Source organism: Cornus florida, unplaced genomic scaffold (genome assembly GCF_030987335.1).
Source record: "Cornus florida cultivar Cherokee Brave unplaced genomic scaffold, ASM3098733v1 CherokeeBrave_3.0.0_Hap2_Chr02, whole genome shotgun sequence".
Taxonomy (NCBI): domain Eukaryota; kingdom Viridiplantae; phylum Streptophyta; class Magnoliopsida; order Cornales; family Cornaceae; genus Cornus; species Cornus florida.
The window spans coordinates 90518666-90535622 of NW_026775572.1; the positions used below are offsets into that span (position 1 = coordinate 90518666).

General features: G+C 36.7%; 1 pseudogene; it reads right to left on the minus strand.

Moving 5' to 3' along the window:
• Nucleotides 1-1851: 1851 nt before the first annotated feature.
• On the minus strand, nucleotides 1852-7720 carry LOC132295454 (receptor-like protein EIX1; annotated as a pseudogene).
• Nucleotides 7721-16957: the final 9237 nt, after the last annotated feature.

Here is a 16957-nt window from a genome sequence, read left to right on the forward strand (position 1 = left end):
CTTGGTCATAGTTCGGCTTCGATGGGCTATGAGATTATGCCTTTTCTTTTTAAGTGACGTGGATGATTTTCATTCGAGGGGGATTTTTCCCTCCACACCTATATACCAACTATATATGTTTTTAGGCAAATAGTTATTGTTTTATCACATAAATTATCTCAACTGTTTGAAAATAATGTCTTCAAGAATTAAACAGGCATGTAATTTGAGCACATTCAACGTTTCATTATTAGGGAATGTCAATGTAATTTCAAAAATCATAAAAGAGTCTCTTTAATTATGAAAAATTATATGAAAAGTCTGTGTAATTTAATAATTCAATTCTTCTTTGTAGTTAATTTTGATATTCTACAATTTCGAATTTGGAATGTCAAATCTCTTTTAGTATTTGTTCCTTTTCTTGGGAATCTATATGCTGTTTGAGGATCTTTCTTCGAGGAGCTTAAAAAAAGTTGAATTGTGTGCCATTGTTAGACTTAAATAAGCTATCATTCACACTTCAAGGTCTCATTTTGTAATTTATAATTAATGATTTTCAGATGCCTATCAAATTTATGTCGAATTTCATTGTGGATAAGGAAGAACAGAGACAACGTAGTCCATACCACAAGTGGCAGAATCAATATTATGACAAATATACTGTTGATTTAAAACATTTTTGGGGCATTACTAAAATTGAATGTGCTCAAATTACATGCCTGTTTAATTCTTGAGGACATTATTTTCAAAACAGTTGAGATAATTTATTTGTGATGGTTACCTAAGAAAAGTGGGGTCGTCTGTAATTTTTAAAGTGTTAACTTCATTTTCCCATTAGTAATTTTTGTATCATTCTACAATTTATCTTAGCCTAACCTAGGCCAACAGTAATTAATCTTAGTACCTTTTTTTGCTTGTTACCAACATTCTTTTGTTTCTTCTTCATTAATATTTTAATTAACCTATTTTCATAAATATTTTTGTAGATTTAAACTGGACAATACAAATTCAAACGAATGCCACGAAAACAAAATGCAATTACTAACCATATAACTAGCAGTATGATCTGGTTACATAATGAAAAAAAAAGAAAAAAAAAAAAAGAAAAAGAAATTCATTTCCTGATTAATTCTGAATCAAAATGTAAAACATTGAGTATGTTCCGCATACTAAATGGCTATGTTTAGCAGAATGAGATCTTTAAACTCTTGGGAAGACTTGAACAGAGAAATTCTTATATGACTTTCAAAACTATTAAACCATTGACTTGACTTCTCTAGTATTATTTCACATACAATTCATTAAAATACTTTCCATATATTTTTGATTCAGAAAACAGGTGCAATATTATTGGAATCAGTATAAAGAAGTCAAAAAAAAATATAAAAAAATCATCATTCAAAAAAATAGAATAAAATAAAAACAAATAAAGATCTTTCCTTTAATTTAAAACTGCATTTACTGAAACAATGTCCTCATGATAGACATGCTGTAATAATCTTTATTAAGATTTATGCTTAGAAAAAAAAAAAAAAAAACTAACATATCATAATATTTTTATGTATTTTTTATAATTCTAATCATATACTGCTACTGTGGCCCCTCACGTGAGTGTTTACCATACAAGCACCTCTCCCTTAGGTGATTTTCAGTTCGAAAATTGAGTGTCCCCTGTTTAGTCCATGTGGTGCGGATTCTTAGTAATCCAGAAAATCATTGACAGATAAAATGAATCATAAATACAGTAGAAAAAAAAAAGAAACTCTCTTTCTTTCTTTTTAAGTGTTAAAGTAATTAATAATCTAAAAGTGGTACGTTCTCCTCGGTTCATCTCAAGATGTTTTAGTGAATCCATGTAATAGATCCCATTAATTTGAAAAAAAAAAAAGAAAAAGAAAAAGAGTATGATTTTAAGAAAAGTTTTTCTTATCTCATTTATAATGATAAATCAGTAAGGAGCCTTTGCTGGGGCAACCATGAACTTCACAGCAACAATCCATCCACATTCAGGTCCAGGCGCCACATATCCAGAGATCTTGATCTCAGCCATTCCACGCCATGCATTTTCACCTTGTGTTTCACATAATTTTGAAAGAAATCGTCAAATTTGCATTCATCATCATCAAATCTTAATTATGCCAGCAATCAATATTCATACACAAAAAGTCTTATCCTCAAAATCATCAAATATTGAAGAAAAACAAGCAGTCAATCACATATTTATCTAGTTATAAAATAGTAATTAAGAACTAAGAGCAATGCAGTAAGATCATCTAATCTAAATTAAGGATTTAAAGGAGTTGTTTTCTGTCGTTGAGTGAAAGAATAAGACTTCCTATAATATGTACAGCAGCAGTACAAACCTTTCAGATAGTCTAAGCTATCAAAAAATGTGGTGCTTGTTACGCACTGAATGTTATACATTTTAGCCCCTTTACTTGCATGTTTTATTCTCTTAATAATAGTTAATTTGTAATTTTACATTGTTTTATTGTTTTTATTTATTTCAAGGTTTTAATTGTAAAATCAGTCAAGACCACTGATTCTGAGCTTTAAAAGATGACATTCCGTGGGACCGAGCAATATTGAAGATCTAAGTTTAATTATACTTAGAAAATAGTCCAAAAGAAGACACAAGTTGATGAGAATGAAAAGAAAAAGAAAAAGAAAAGGAAAATCCTTCTCCAAAAAGGAAACTTTAACCAAAGTTGGTAACTTGAATCCGTTTTGGTAATCTGGCTGTATCTCTCTTATCGAGTGTCAAAACAGCTAAATTCTCGCATAAGTTGAAAGGAAATTCGAAGAGTTACAATTTTGTATTTCATGAGGATTCCTTAATATAGCTGTTTACCTTATCAAAATTGGCCTGGGAGTCTGCACGAATTTTGGAGTCCTTATTTGACAGAATTTCTATGTATGTCTTCTATATGAAAAAGAGAACTTTATGGCTGATATTTATTATTTAAAGGGAGTTCTCTACAACATTGAAGGATATACAGAGGAGCTTGAGGCTGAGATCAGAGGAGAGCATTCAGAAGAGATCGATCCATGGCGGTGAAGATGTCTTCCTCAACCATGAAGAATTCCACTCCAGTCATACTTGGCTAAACGCTTTGCTAGGGTTGTGATATAGCCCTAACTTAGCACACTGGTTTGATTATATTTAATTATTGGAGAAACAATTTTTATCATGCATGATTGTGTAATCTATAGGATTTTTAATTGACTTTTTAATAAGAATCGGTTTTAGAGTTTTAATTCAATTACAAATATTTTTCTATCTTGTCTTAGATATTTTAATCTTGTGATTGAATACAACTCATTCACTTCTTGTAGTTGTGAATGAGATGATTACACTCTGAATATAATGTTAGAGATTTGATGAATTATGCCTAGAAAAGATAGACCATGTTACACCCTAGAGTAAAGTAGATAGGTAGATGGTTTATACTACTCGAATATAGTCAATGCTTAGCTTTAAATTATATTATTTTCTAACTGAATTAATATGTGTTTGTAGCCATGATTAATTCCTGTGCATGTTATATGATATATCTCCAATAAATTAATGCAATTAACTGGTGGTGCAATGTTAGTGGTGAAGTCATACCCCTAATTTTCTCTTCTCTATTTTTTACATCTTATCTAATCATTGTTCTTTAGTTTATTTTATTTTCTATTTAGTTAATTTAGAATAAATCGTCACAATTCGATTATCCTACTTTTAAGTTAATTTGGAATTTAAAATATCTGTTGACAAACTTATTTTACACAAGTCCCTTGGGTACGACACCCTTACAAGTAAACCCTATCTGCATAGATTCGTGCACTCGCGAGTAGTACATGTGAATCTCACAACAGTGCTTCAACATGTTAAAAGAGCATGTAATTAAAGGTTTAAAGTGTTGGAACATGTTTGGGAAGGGTGAAAGGTTACATCCTTTCTACGGGAAAAATTCACTTGAAATCAAATCATCTTTAACAACTTTTGAAAACTTATTTGTTTAATAAAATAGTTTTTTTACTTTCAATTAAAGGAGATACTATTTTTCTGTGGCACAAGTAAAATTTGAAATGATCCTAACAGCAAATTTAAGGTAAAATTTGAAATGATCCTAACAGCAAATTGAAGGTAACAACACAAATGCAGTATAGTTTTCTTAAAACAAAAGCCCATGTACGTTGCAGATTTATGAAATTTCTACATAGTAATGAAATTCACTTCCATCCTAAGCTTTTATGATACAAGTAATTACAGAACTGAAAAGAAAGCGTACCATTTGTGAATTGCTACCATTTGCAAATTACTCTTCTGTTTCTCACGCATGGTAATCGGTATGCGATTTTGTCCACGAAACTAAAGTATGCATGGCTCCAAGATTTTCTTGTTGCTATGATCAAGTAAGGAGCCAGAAGTCCAACAGCAAATCCCAAGCCAACACTCAAGTAAAACCATTTGTCAATGAAACTATTGCCATCGTCATTCTCAAGAGTCTTTGAATGATCTGAATCCTCACCTCGGCATTTAGCAACAAGGGGAGGTCCACAGAGACTAGGATTTGCAGCATAAGCAGACTCACTAAAAGTCGTCATCTGCCCCGTATATGGTATCCTACCTGAGAAGTTATTATCCGATAGATTCAGATAACCCAAAAATGTTAATGACGGCATGGTTGGAAGAATTGCACCCGAGAGCTTATTACTTGACAGATCAAGAGATGATAATTGACGCAAACTTGAAATGTTTTCAGGAATTCGGCCACTGATTTGGTTACTTGACAAGTTCAAGGCCACAAGACCCGTCAATTTTGTTATATCCACAGGAAACTCCCCACTTAAATTATTTCCAGACAGGTCTATGGAGGTCACCAGGGACAGAGTCTTGGTGTATGTTAGAGTTCCCCCTCTTATATTCACAACCAAGCTTTCTTCGTAGTACCGGTCACTGTACAGCCCATATAACAGACGTAAATCTTCTTTGCGCTCTTGTGCCATAGCTTTCAGGTCACCAAGGCTGATTGGAATGCTACCAGTAAAATTGTTTTGAGCAAGGTCAAGGACTTGCAGAGAACTTAAATGTGAAAGATTAGCGGGAATTCCACCGGAAAATGCATTTGACCTCAACTTAAGAATTCTAAGGTTAGCAAAACCAACTCCTAACCATGTTGGGATATTACCAGATAACCTGTTGTTTCCAAGATCCAGAGTCTCTAAACTTGATAAGTTCATGAAAGAAGAGGGGATTTCTCCTGAAAACATGTTGTCGTTTAGATGCAATGATTGAAGTAGTTCCAACTGACCCAAAGTACTTGGAATCATCCCAGACAAACTGTTGTTTCTGAGGTCTAAAGCCTTTAGGCTAATACAGTTCCCAATGCTTGAAGGAATACTCTCTGTTAAGTTATTCCCAGAAAGATCAATGACGTAAAGGAGGGGCACTACTCCTTCGATGGAAGGTATTTTCCCTGTTAGTTGGTTATTGGAAATAGAGAGAAGGGCCAAGTTTGTCGCGCCTTCAAAAACATTCTGAGGGATTGGACCAGAAAATTGATTGTCTGGTGAATAGGAAGAGGAATTGGTCCTTCAAAGAAGTTGGAGCTTAAACCGAGATCCCAAATGCGAGATACATTTAAAGGATTTGGAAGCTGGCCGCTTAACTGATTGTGGGAAACATTTAACCGGTGTAGATTAGAAGAGATATCCCAAAACCAGGTTGGTATAGAACCTGAAATGCTAGCATTTGACAAATCAAGGTTCATGAGATTCTTTTGAGATTTAATCCAAGCTGGAAATGAAGGACCCAAGTGACATGAACCCATTTCAAGACTGTAAAGTTGGAATGGGGGAACCCAATTGGAACTGACATCCAAAATGAAGGAATTTGAGGATAAGAACAAGGTATCCAGCTTGCTTAGCTTTGCAAAATGCTCCTCGGAGATGGTGCCAGTCAAATGATTGGAAGAAACATCCAAGACAGACAAATTAGAAAGCTGCCCAAAACTGTAAAGTCTACCAATGGAGCTGGGGATTCCACCCTCTACATAATTAGAAGACAGAACAAAGTCAGTGAGAAATGTCAAGTTCCCAATGGAGGAAGGAAGTTTCCCATGTAATATAGTAGAGGCAAAATTGATAACACCTCTATTTTTCTCCAGCTTCCCCTGACCAGTTTAAAGCAGCTGGCACTAAGGAAGTTGCTTCCAAGGTTCAAGTAACGTAAGCTTGGAAGCTCACTGAGACCAAGCGGAATTCTTCCATGCAAGGCGCTACTACTCATGTCGACATGTACAAGACTGGTGAGATTTGCAAGCAAATCAGGGAACTTGGAGTTGAAGCTGTTACCACTAAGATCTACAACTTCAAGTGCAGTGAAATTAAGAGATGAAATAGAACCAGAAAGCCTGCATTCTGAAAGATGTAACTCAGTTAAAAACGGGAGTACATTTAGCACCTCTACCCAGCTTGAACCCACCAAAGATAGATCAACTCCGTTCATCTCAAGATGCTTTAGTGAAACTAGGCCAGTCATCCAATGAAGATTATCAATACTTACAAGGTAGGGTTCAGAAGAAACATCAAGATATTTCAACCTAGAAAGGTTTCCCAAATTGGGAGGAATTATGCCACTAAACCCTGCATTTGACAGGTTTAGATATCGCAAATTTTTCAAAGAACCAAAGAATTCAGGAATTGGAATGTCCTGAAATGTATTGTAACTCCAGTCTAAGTATGTCAAGGACTCGAGTTTAAGCAATGAAGGTCTAATCTCTCCAGTAAAGTTCCAAAATCCATACCTGGTTGGAGAATCAAAACACGATAGATAAAACCAGTAGTAATCACATGATGGAAATGGGTTGTGAAGATCGATTACAGTGACAGCTCCACTTCTGTTATCACACCTGATCCCCGGCCACTGACAACAATTGCTTCCACGCCGTGATGAAAGTCTGTTCTCGGCACCATTTTTGAATCCAATGAGAGCTTCACGGTTTGATTCCAAACAATTTGTGAAATTGACATCACCATTACAAGAAAATTCTGGTGTTATGATACTGATAGCGAAAATTAGGTAAGGAACTAAAATTCTCCCCATCAGTTCAACTCTCAAGCAATGAGCAACTCTATAGACCATGAACTGCAAAAAAAATTCTATATCAGCATGGAAATTTCATAAAATGACTATTTTGAACACTTCCATTTGACTTAAAAGGGAGAGAGAGAGTCTTAAGTCAAGTATTTCTAGTGCTGGTCCACTTTATTGGAGTGTGTTTGGCTCTCCTGCAAGCTTCCATAACATTTTCCAAGTCAACTGCAAGTCTTGGATAATCCATATATATGTGTGTGTGTCTAGCTATATATATATATATACCACCAGCAGCGCCGCCCCACAACCAGTCTGTGGCACCACCGCTACCATCATCGCCCTCACAACCACCCGCCACCATTCCCACCCCACAACCTTCACCACCACCAAATTGACACCAAATCAACTGGGTCTTCTGGATCGGATTGGAATTCACTATTGAACGATGTGGGATTTATTCCCCAATTCACTGACTTGACTCTCAAATTCCGGTTTTCACTGAATTTCAATACTCTGTCTTGGTCGGAACTAGTTCCTCAATATCACTCGCATCAATTCAAATATTCGCGATGATTACCATCAAATTGAGGGGAAGTCTGTAATTATCCTGTTTTTTTTTTTTCCGGAATTTTTCAGATTTTTTAAGGTTATTTTCGTTCTGTCCAGTGTTGCGTGTTGAACATCGTGGGGTGTAGCGGGTGAGTTGCAGAAGTTGGTTGGAACATTTCTTTAAGTTCAAACTCTTTAAAATGCATTACAATAGTTGGTTGGAACATTTCCCTAAGTTCAGAACTCTTGTAAATGCATTGGTTGTCATTTCGACATTTTTTAATTTTTCAGACCAAAATGACCCAGGTAGGACCCACTGCCGGTATTGTTGTACACGGGGATTGTGTTTTGCGTCCATGGTGTTTTGCACATCGTTATTTTGTGCATATTTATTCTATTGTATAATTATTGTGTACATCATTAATTTGTGCATATTTATTTCATTATAGAATTATTGTGTGGTTGCAAAGTGATTTATATATATATATATATATATATATAAGTTATTAAATGAGATTTTTTTTATTAATTGTGGGACCCACCATGATACTTATTTCAAATGGCCGTTGATCAGACTTCTCATCCTCTCTCATACTGTAATCTCTCTCTCCCTTTTATTTTATTTTTTCTTTTTCTTTTATGCCTCATTTTTCTCCTCCATTTTTTGGCCAATTGGTCGGTTTTCGGTCTTTGTTCCTTGACGGAAAACGTTCCTCTCGTCGTTCTCTATCACGTAGTTAAAGAATTTAATTTTTGGAGGAGTGGTGATTATTTTACGAAATTTTGAAATTTTTGGATTTAAGGCTTCAGATGGGGTTTTGGGCCACTTGAAGTCGGATTCCGGAGCTAAGCCTTTGGAATAGTAGAATCCCCTCGTCGTCGGCTACGTTCTCATCGAACAATTTTTCGTTCCGTCGCCGTTGACCGGCGTTTACTTTTGTTGACCGGCATTGACTGCGTTAACCGGTGTTGACTTTTCCAACCAGGAATGCGTTTTGGCTACTTTTGAGGTAGAGGTGTCTAAACCATTAAGTTTTGACTTTAGTTGTGTTCATTTACTTGATTTCTTATTAAGCATAATTAAAATGATAAATTTGAAATTTTAAAAGTTAATTATGTGTTTATGTGGCAAATCATGCTCTAGATGATGTTGATTGTGTATGTATATATATATGTGCTTGGTTGCAAAGGTGTTTAAATAGCTTGTCTTACATAGAAATATTTTCTTGAGGTTATATGTATATACATGATGACGATGATGAGTATGTATGGCTAAATTGATAAAATGCAAGCATGTGTATGTCAATTTCATTCATGTATAATTCCATTCATGGCATGGGCATAGTTTGGGAAAACTGAGGTTGAAATGATTTTTTTTTTCTTTTTTTAAAAAGAAATGTGTTTGGAAAGGATTGTGAGGAAATGATTTAGAAATGAACAGGATTTCACGAGTTCGGGGCTAGCTTGACCTAGAGGGAGCGCAGCTCGATGTAGGGCGTGAAAAAGTTGATATTAGGCTTTTTAACGGTTGCCATGCTTTGCCAGAATTGGAACCGGGGATAGCTATCAATCTCACCTCGGTAAAGTCAGTTAGCGGGTTTTAGAAAAGTGAATGTTGGGTCGGTATAGACTAGGTTTGGGATGGAATGCATCACACTTCATATCCTGTGCATGATTTTGAAGAATTGTGATATGTGACAGCGTGTATTGATTGTTATGCTATAAATGTTGTACGAACTCCAATTGCATGACCCCAACTTCTTTGGTTGTTGGCTCAAGGGAGTCCAAAACTGGTGTTTTAGGCATTACCTACTAAACTGTTGAGCTCACCCCTTATTTTAATAATTTTGTGACCTAGAGGGAACTAGGGAGACTGTCCTAGCGTGGTTGAGTTAATTGGGCCCCAAATGACGCCCTGGAGTTGCCTTGTGGTCAGGGACAGTTAGCCAATCCTTCTCTCATGCCGCCATGGAGCTACCATAGGATGGAGTATGGACGTTTGACTTGTATCCACGAACTTAGACACCACTGCCATTCTACCTGCATTTGTGAATTTTCTGTAATGTTAGGGATATGAAGTATTATGAGTCTTGAGATAACGTATATATATATATATATCTTATGCATTGACATAAGAAATGACGGTAATCCCATAGATGACCTCGGGTTCGGGTAAGAACTCGGTAAATGATTCAAACCTCCGGGTTCGGGTCGTTACAAATTTGGTATCAGAGCGTTACGTTCGAATACCTTTCGGACGACGGGTAGTGGCTTGCCTAAAGGGGTAAAATGCTGACCTGCGTTGATTACGTGTTTGTGTTTATGTGCTTACTATTTTATGACGCATGTTTACTTGCTATTTGCTTATATGTTTACTGTTTTGAAGGCATGCCTATTTGCTAAGTGCTTACGTGTTTAAATGTCAGTATATGTAAATGAAGTGAATACGTGACTTGAAACATGTTAATTGTGAAAAGATGATAATGATGAACGGGAAGTTTATTTTCATATAATGATTTAATGAACTCGTTGTTTAAATTGATGGGATAGGACACAGTTGTGCCAAGTATATGTTAAGGTTATTATATACATATGTATGCATGTATAAGAGTATGTGGTCGAGCACAGGATGGTTGCTAGTATAGTAGAGTACTTGTCACGGCATAACTAGTTGTGTGAGTTTTGACCTGAGTAGGCGAGGAGCTCGGTTGCCCCAGGGTTATTTGGGTGCCAGTTCTTATCGAACGAATGGCGTAGGTCTTTAGCTCATGGATCGAGCTATTCGGTGCATTGTTGCTTCAGTTTTCCCCTTTTTTTAGGGCATAGTGCTTGGGGCACGACTTTCGAATGATTGTGTATAGCATAGTGCAGTATCCAGGGTGAGACGTGTAATATTTCTGAACTTCGTCATTTTTTATTTTTCTAGAATTTTTTGTTTTACGTAAGGGCATTTTCGTCTTTTCTCGTTTTACGTGTTGGACACTGTCGAGTGTGCTGGTTGTGTCTGAGAGTGGATTGGGGCATTTCAATGAGTTCAGGACTATTTAAAATGCAAGGTTCGTCATTTTTTCATTTTTTTCGGACCGAACGGTTCCGTGTGGGACCCGCTATCGAAACTGTCGTGTGCGGAGCTTATGGTAGGGTTCATTTGCATCACATTTGATTATATAATGCGTTATGTATGGTTGTAATTTATTATATGTGTGTGTATATATATATATATGGTGGTGTGGTGTGAAAAAAATAAATAAATAAATAAAAGAATAAAAAGAAAATTTTATTTAAAAAGGTATGGCCCATATTTTTTTTTTAGAAAAGGGGTAAGAGGCCAATATTTGGCCTCACTTTTCATTTCTCTTTCTCTCTCTCCCGTCCACAAACTCTCTCTCTCTCTCTCTTTTTCTTTTTCTTTTTACTTAAAGCTTTGAATCATGGTTTCTCTCTCATTATTGAGAGATTTTTTATGCTGTTTGCGGCAAATTGAAGAGCACGCCGAGATCTAAGTTTTGATCGGAGCCAATCTCCATTTGGCCACCAATTTGGGGATCTCAAAATCCTAGGGTTTGAGGTGAATCTGGGACTTTTCTTCAATTTTGAAGTAGAGGTCTCTAATACATGTTTTCTTATACTTTTGTGAGTTAAATTTCTACAAATTGTTGATTTGCATGCTTAATTAGCTTGAATTCTTGCTAGTTGCTTATGTGGTATATAGAAAATATGAGATTACGTGCTAGTTGTTAAATTGTGTAATAGCATGCCTATGTGAAATGGGTTTTACTTTTTATAAGCTTATATGCTCGATCAATGTTAAATAAAGGCACGAAGTACTTGTTTTAGAAATTTAACTTGCAAGCATATGTGATATTCAATAGTGGAATTAATAATTAGAAGCATGAGACATTTATGCATCCATTGGGAAAGGAAAAAGGGAAAAATGATTTTAAAAGCAAATGAAAAGATTTTGGAAAAAGATTTTGAAAAGTGTTGCGAAAACCGGATGCCTAGGAGGTGCCTTGTAGTCGTGGATAGTTAGTCAACCCTCTATTGGTGACGCCTTAGAAGTGCCTTGGGTCGGATTACACTAATGTTTTGGAAGTTGAAACGAAAATGTTTCGGGTATGGGGAGCGACGTATGCATGACATTACACTTCATTAGACTATATGGTGTGTATGTGTTTGGATGACAATTATCATATACTGGTTATTGTAAGTGTTGCCATGTAACCCCTATATCATGATCCCGTTTTCTCTCTTACCTATTTCTTATGTGGATTCACGAGATCATAAAAAGTATGTCTTAGGCACCACCTACTGAGCTTAGGCTCACCTCGTTGTTATTTAACATTTTTCAGGGCTTGGGAAGGAAGTGGCGGATGACGGTCCACCACAAACTTAGTTCAAGGACTCGGCAACTTTTTACTATCTTTTGTGTTCTTATACCCACTCTTTTGTAGAGTCCTATTTTGTGAATGTATACATTTTGTATAGCATGGCCATGTAATGGGAACATAATATTTGATGATGGTTTGATGTAAATTTTGGAACCATATTGATATATTATAATAAATGGGAAATGGTAATACATATTGTGCAAGATATTGACATCTTTAGTTGTATATAATCATGCATTGTTGCCGTGAATTAGGGATTGAATGAATACTAGGTATGGCTCGAAAAAGGGTTAAGATTTTTGGACTATCAAGTTGCATTTAGCAGGTTCCCAGGGCCTGTCGGCCGGCTGACAAGAGCTACCAGTTGACCAACATTCCTACATCAGCCGGCCGAACCCCCATTTCCAGTCGACCGATTAACCACTATAGCAAAGTCCCAAGAGCTTGCATTTTGAGAATTGTTTCTGCCGACCAACCATGTAGTTTTAACCGGCCGACCAAGGGCCATCAGCCGGTTGACCCTTCCCCTTTAACCAGTATGTTGACCCTCTCCTCTTGAGTTGTGAATTTTAGAGTGTCCTAAGCCATGTAATAAATTGAATAGTACCCATGAACATGGAAAAGACCATTGTACCCTTATTGGTTATGGGTTCAGGTAAGAACCCGGTCAATGATCCGGATCCACAGGTTCGGGTAGTTACAAAATTAGTATTAGAGCGATGGTTCAAATACCGTTAGGACAATGGGTAGAGGCCTACCTAGGGTTGCATGGGGAAATTGAATTGCATATCTATTTGCTTATGTGAAAGGTGTTAAATTGTTTGAGAAGCATACCTACTTGTTTATTTGCTTACCTGCTTATGTGATTACGTGTTAATTGTTAAAGTTGATATCAAATGTTAGCATGATCATACTCATTATCAGTTGGGTGTTATAGGAGTATGGAAAGTGTTTAAGTCTCGTCATTTCCTGTAGAGTTTTTTATGTGAGGACTCCGTTCTCATGTGTATTGTAGTGTCATCGTTTTTTATCCGTTCTCTCATTTTATAGTGTTATGCCACCACGAAGAGATTCTGGGGAAAGTTCTAGCTCCAATCCCATGGAAAGGGATCAGGAGCAAGTTGAAGAAGATATCTTATTCCGTGATTTGGTCCCACCAAGAGGGGGACAAGCGAGGGGAACCGTTGATCCACCTTTTCAGATAAATGAGGAGCAGTTGAGGGTGGTCGCTTAGGCAGCTCTTTTTAATGCATTCCGACCAGCAGGTGCGTCATCATCGCAGGTTATGTCACCACCGACACCACCACCACCACCTCCAAAGACAAATGAGTTAGATGATACTCTTTACCACATTGCTAAGTTTGTGAAATTGATGCCAACTTTGTTTGAAGGCAGTCCAGATCCGCTTGTTATGGACAGTTTCATGGATAGGGTGGAGAAGCATCTCAGCGTCATGAATTTAGCGACGGATAAGTTGAAGATTATATTGGCGACCTATAATTTTGTTAGGGATGCTGAGATTTGGTGGAAGACCATTTTTCACCCCCATAATTTAGACACCATGACATATGGCACTTTCAAGAAGTTGTACTATGAAAAGTATATTCTGGCGTCCAAGTGAAGAGAGCTAAAGAAGGAGTTTGATGGGTTGAAGCAAGGAAGTATGACAGTCACTGAATATGAGAACAAGTTCACATCGCTTTTGAGGTTTGCACCGAGGATTGCCAATGATGAGGAAGGGAAAATAAAGAAATTTGTCGATGGCCTCAATCTTACCATCAGGCCAATTGTAGCTGCCTCAAAACCGACAGAGTATGCAAAGGCAATGAGAAAAGCCTTAATGGTTGAGGCTGAAAGCAAGGACAGCAAGGTTATCAGGGAATTATACAAGCATAACAGAGGTATGAGTGCTTTCTCCGAGGGTCAATCAAGTAAGAAGCAGAAGCATGAGCAGTCAGGTTTTAGAGGACAGCAGTCAGTCAGATCCGCACTCATAGCTTCAGTGTCCATGGGGTTTTCTAGACCGAATGTTACTTGTTTTAGATGTAGACAGCTGGGACACTATAAGTCCCAGTGCACTTAGGCTTAGGTAATTCAAGTGATTTGTTTCAAGTGTGGACAATCAGGGCATCACAAATCCCAGTGTACTTAGATTTAAGTGGCGTCTGGTGGGTGTTTTGGGTGTGGCCAGCAGGGTCATAGGGTGAAGTGTGATACCCCTCGGATCCGAGACACGGGTTGATCAGGCCCAGGCCCAGGCCCAAACCCGAGGGAGTATCAAACAATTAATATTTTATAGCGAACACAGAATACAAAATGAATTAAGAAATGAAAGTTTAAAGCTGAAAAGAACTAAAAGATAATCCTTAAATAATTAAATACTTAAATTTGATAAACCAAATATCCATAATTTGAACAACTCGGGAATCCATCTCTAGTGGACCCCTAATAAAAGTCTCACACTAATTGAAAGTAAAATAAAAGATAAAACCCAAATCCAAGATCTGGAAAGAAACCCTACATCTTCGGTAGAATGGAAGATCGTCTCTGCTCTGCACGAACAAGCTCAAGCCTGGAACTGACATACACCTGAAAAATAGGAGTGGGTCAGGCCCACGAACAAGTTCTAACCTACTACAATCCAAGCAGAGACTCGATACGCATGTACATACTAAATAGCTCAACAATAACTAATAATCCGTACATAAATATATCCACACTACTGGACTCTCGCTAGGCCATGAAGGGGGTCTCAACCTGGATAGAAGGCATCACACAATACGCACCTGAGTGGGTATGAGTACCTAAACCTAAACAGGGTATACCTCAACCTTCACAGTCAGCTACACATCCAACTGCATATACGCACCCTAACCGTCGACACTGAGACTCAAGCTCATGACACGGTAACATAAAAATATATCTAAACTCCGTTTCTATCCATCCACAAGAAATCCAGTAAGTCACTCGGCGTAGCCAACCGTACCGACTTATATATATAAGGAGGATTGTAGTTTATAACCCGTGCCCTTACTCCAAAATAGGTAGGACTTAGTAATTTGAGCTAATCCAAACCCAGTATGTCACCGTCCCATACCGGTACATACAATCCAATCCGTCCAATAGTTGATATAGCATCGATAATTATAATAGCAATATCAACAATTCCATACTAAACACAAGAGAATGCATTAGCAATCATTCTTAAAAATACCAATAATTGATTCACATTGAAAATATAAATATCAATGTTAACTACTCCTTACTATGCATATTGACATAGATAACCAACCTGCTTATTTACATTCACAGTTGACAAAATAATGACCATATAAATGTCAATACCAACAGTTCCAAACTAAACATTTTAGAACAGATTAACAAACATGCTTAAGCAAACCAATTCAAAATCCATAATTTGATCATACAGGGCTTTATTTATAATGATGACCTATTCCCAGTTTCCATAGAATTAACAGAGCCTAAATAGATATTTTTCCACTCACATCTATAGCATGCAGAATAAATATAAATAATCTATTACGCTTATAGTTTCCTGTCCAACAACTTGCCGCACTAACCGTTAAATTTAATCACCAACTAATTCTCAGTGAAATATAAATTTTTAGCATAGTTTCTATTGTCATGAACATATAATTCAAGTGGACAAGCTCTCACAGAAAATTTCTAATATAATTAAGAAATTAGAAACTCCAAATCTACACAGTCTACAAGACCTTCGTAATTAACTCCATGTAATCATAATGGTTAACGCTTTGTGTCCAATTTTATATAATCTGGTCTTTGCATATTTATGTTTACCCTAGACCACTCCTAAATCACCCATTACAGTATTCATTCACCAATAAACACATTAAAACAATCACTAGGAAGCCTAATCACTGAAAAAATTTGGAAAAACAACCCACAGAATCAAAACTCACGCATAAACAACCAGGAGCCAGCTCCAGAATATTGGAGCCGCCTCCAATGGCCCTGGAGCCGGCTCCTAGACCATGGGAGCCGCCTCCAGTCCAAGGGGAGCCGGCTCCAATCCAATAGGAGCCGGCTCTCCCCCTCCTCTTCTTCGTGTTCTCCTCTCCGGTCGCCGTTTACGCCTCCGACACTTCAGAGTAGAAGGTTTCAGAGAGTTTCAATTAATCCTAGAAGATTCCAGTCCTTAACTCAGTCCTTATTATGCTACTAATATGGATTAAACCAAGAATTAAATAAGACAGTTCAAAGTTAAACAGTTTACAAGTTTTAAACCAAATTCAGTTTCAGCTACACTCTAAGCATGACACAGACAACGTCTTTTATTTTTAAACCTGTAATTCATCCTGGAACCATTGAGTATGCAAAGAACACGAGTATAAGGGAGAGAGTACGGTTAGAACTTGCCTTGTGAGATTTTTGTTAAAATCTCTACGTTGTCGTCTACACTCGCCGGCGACTCCTACTGCAACTTCCTCTGTTCCTCGTTTCTAATTCCACAGATGTGTTTTGGTTGTATTATTTTGTTCCCTAAGCAGACTTATCTTATATATATATAGGCAACCAAAACCCTAAATCCAATTATACCTACAGTCTGAAACGAGGCCCATAACTCAACCTAGGTTATAAACCTTGTCGGCTCCTTAAATAAACCTAAACCTAAACAGAACTAAAACCCTAACCACACTTTTATACCTAGTCACAAATTAAAACATGTAATTACTAAGTCAACAATAAAAATTCCAAGTTAACTACTAATTCAATTAACGAAACAAATAAAAATTCCAAGTTAACCGTAAAACAGAAAATAACATACAATTTACAGAGAATTAAAGCCAAATAAATAATTAAAACAATTAACTTAAATAATCACAATTACTGTAAATAATTCAAATAATTAATTAACCCAAAGAAAACAAATAAACTAACTCATTAACTCAAATAACACAAATAAGTCAAC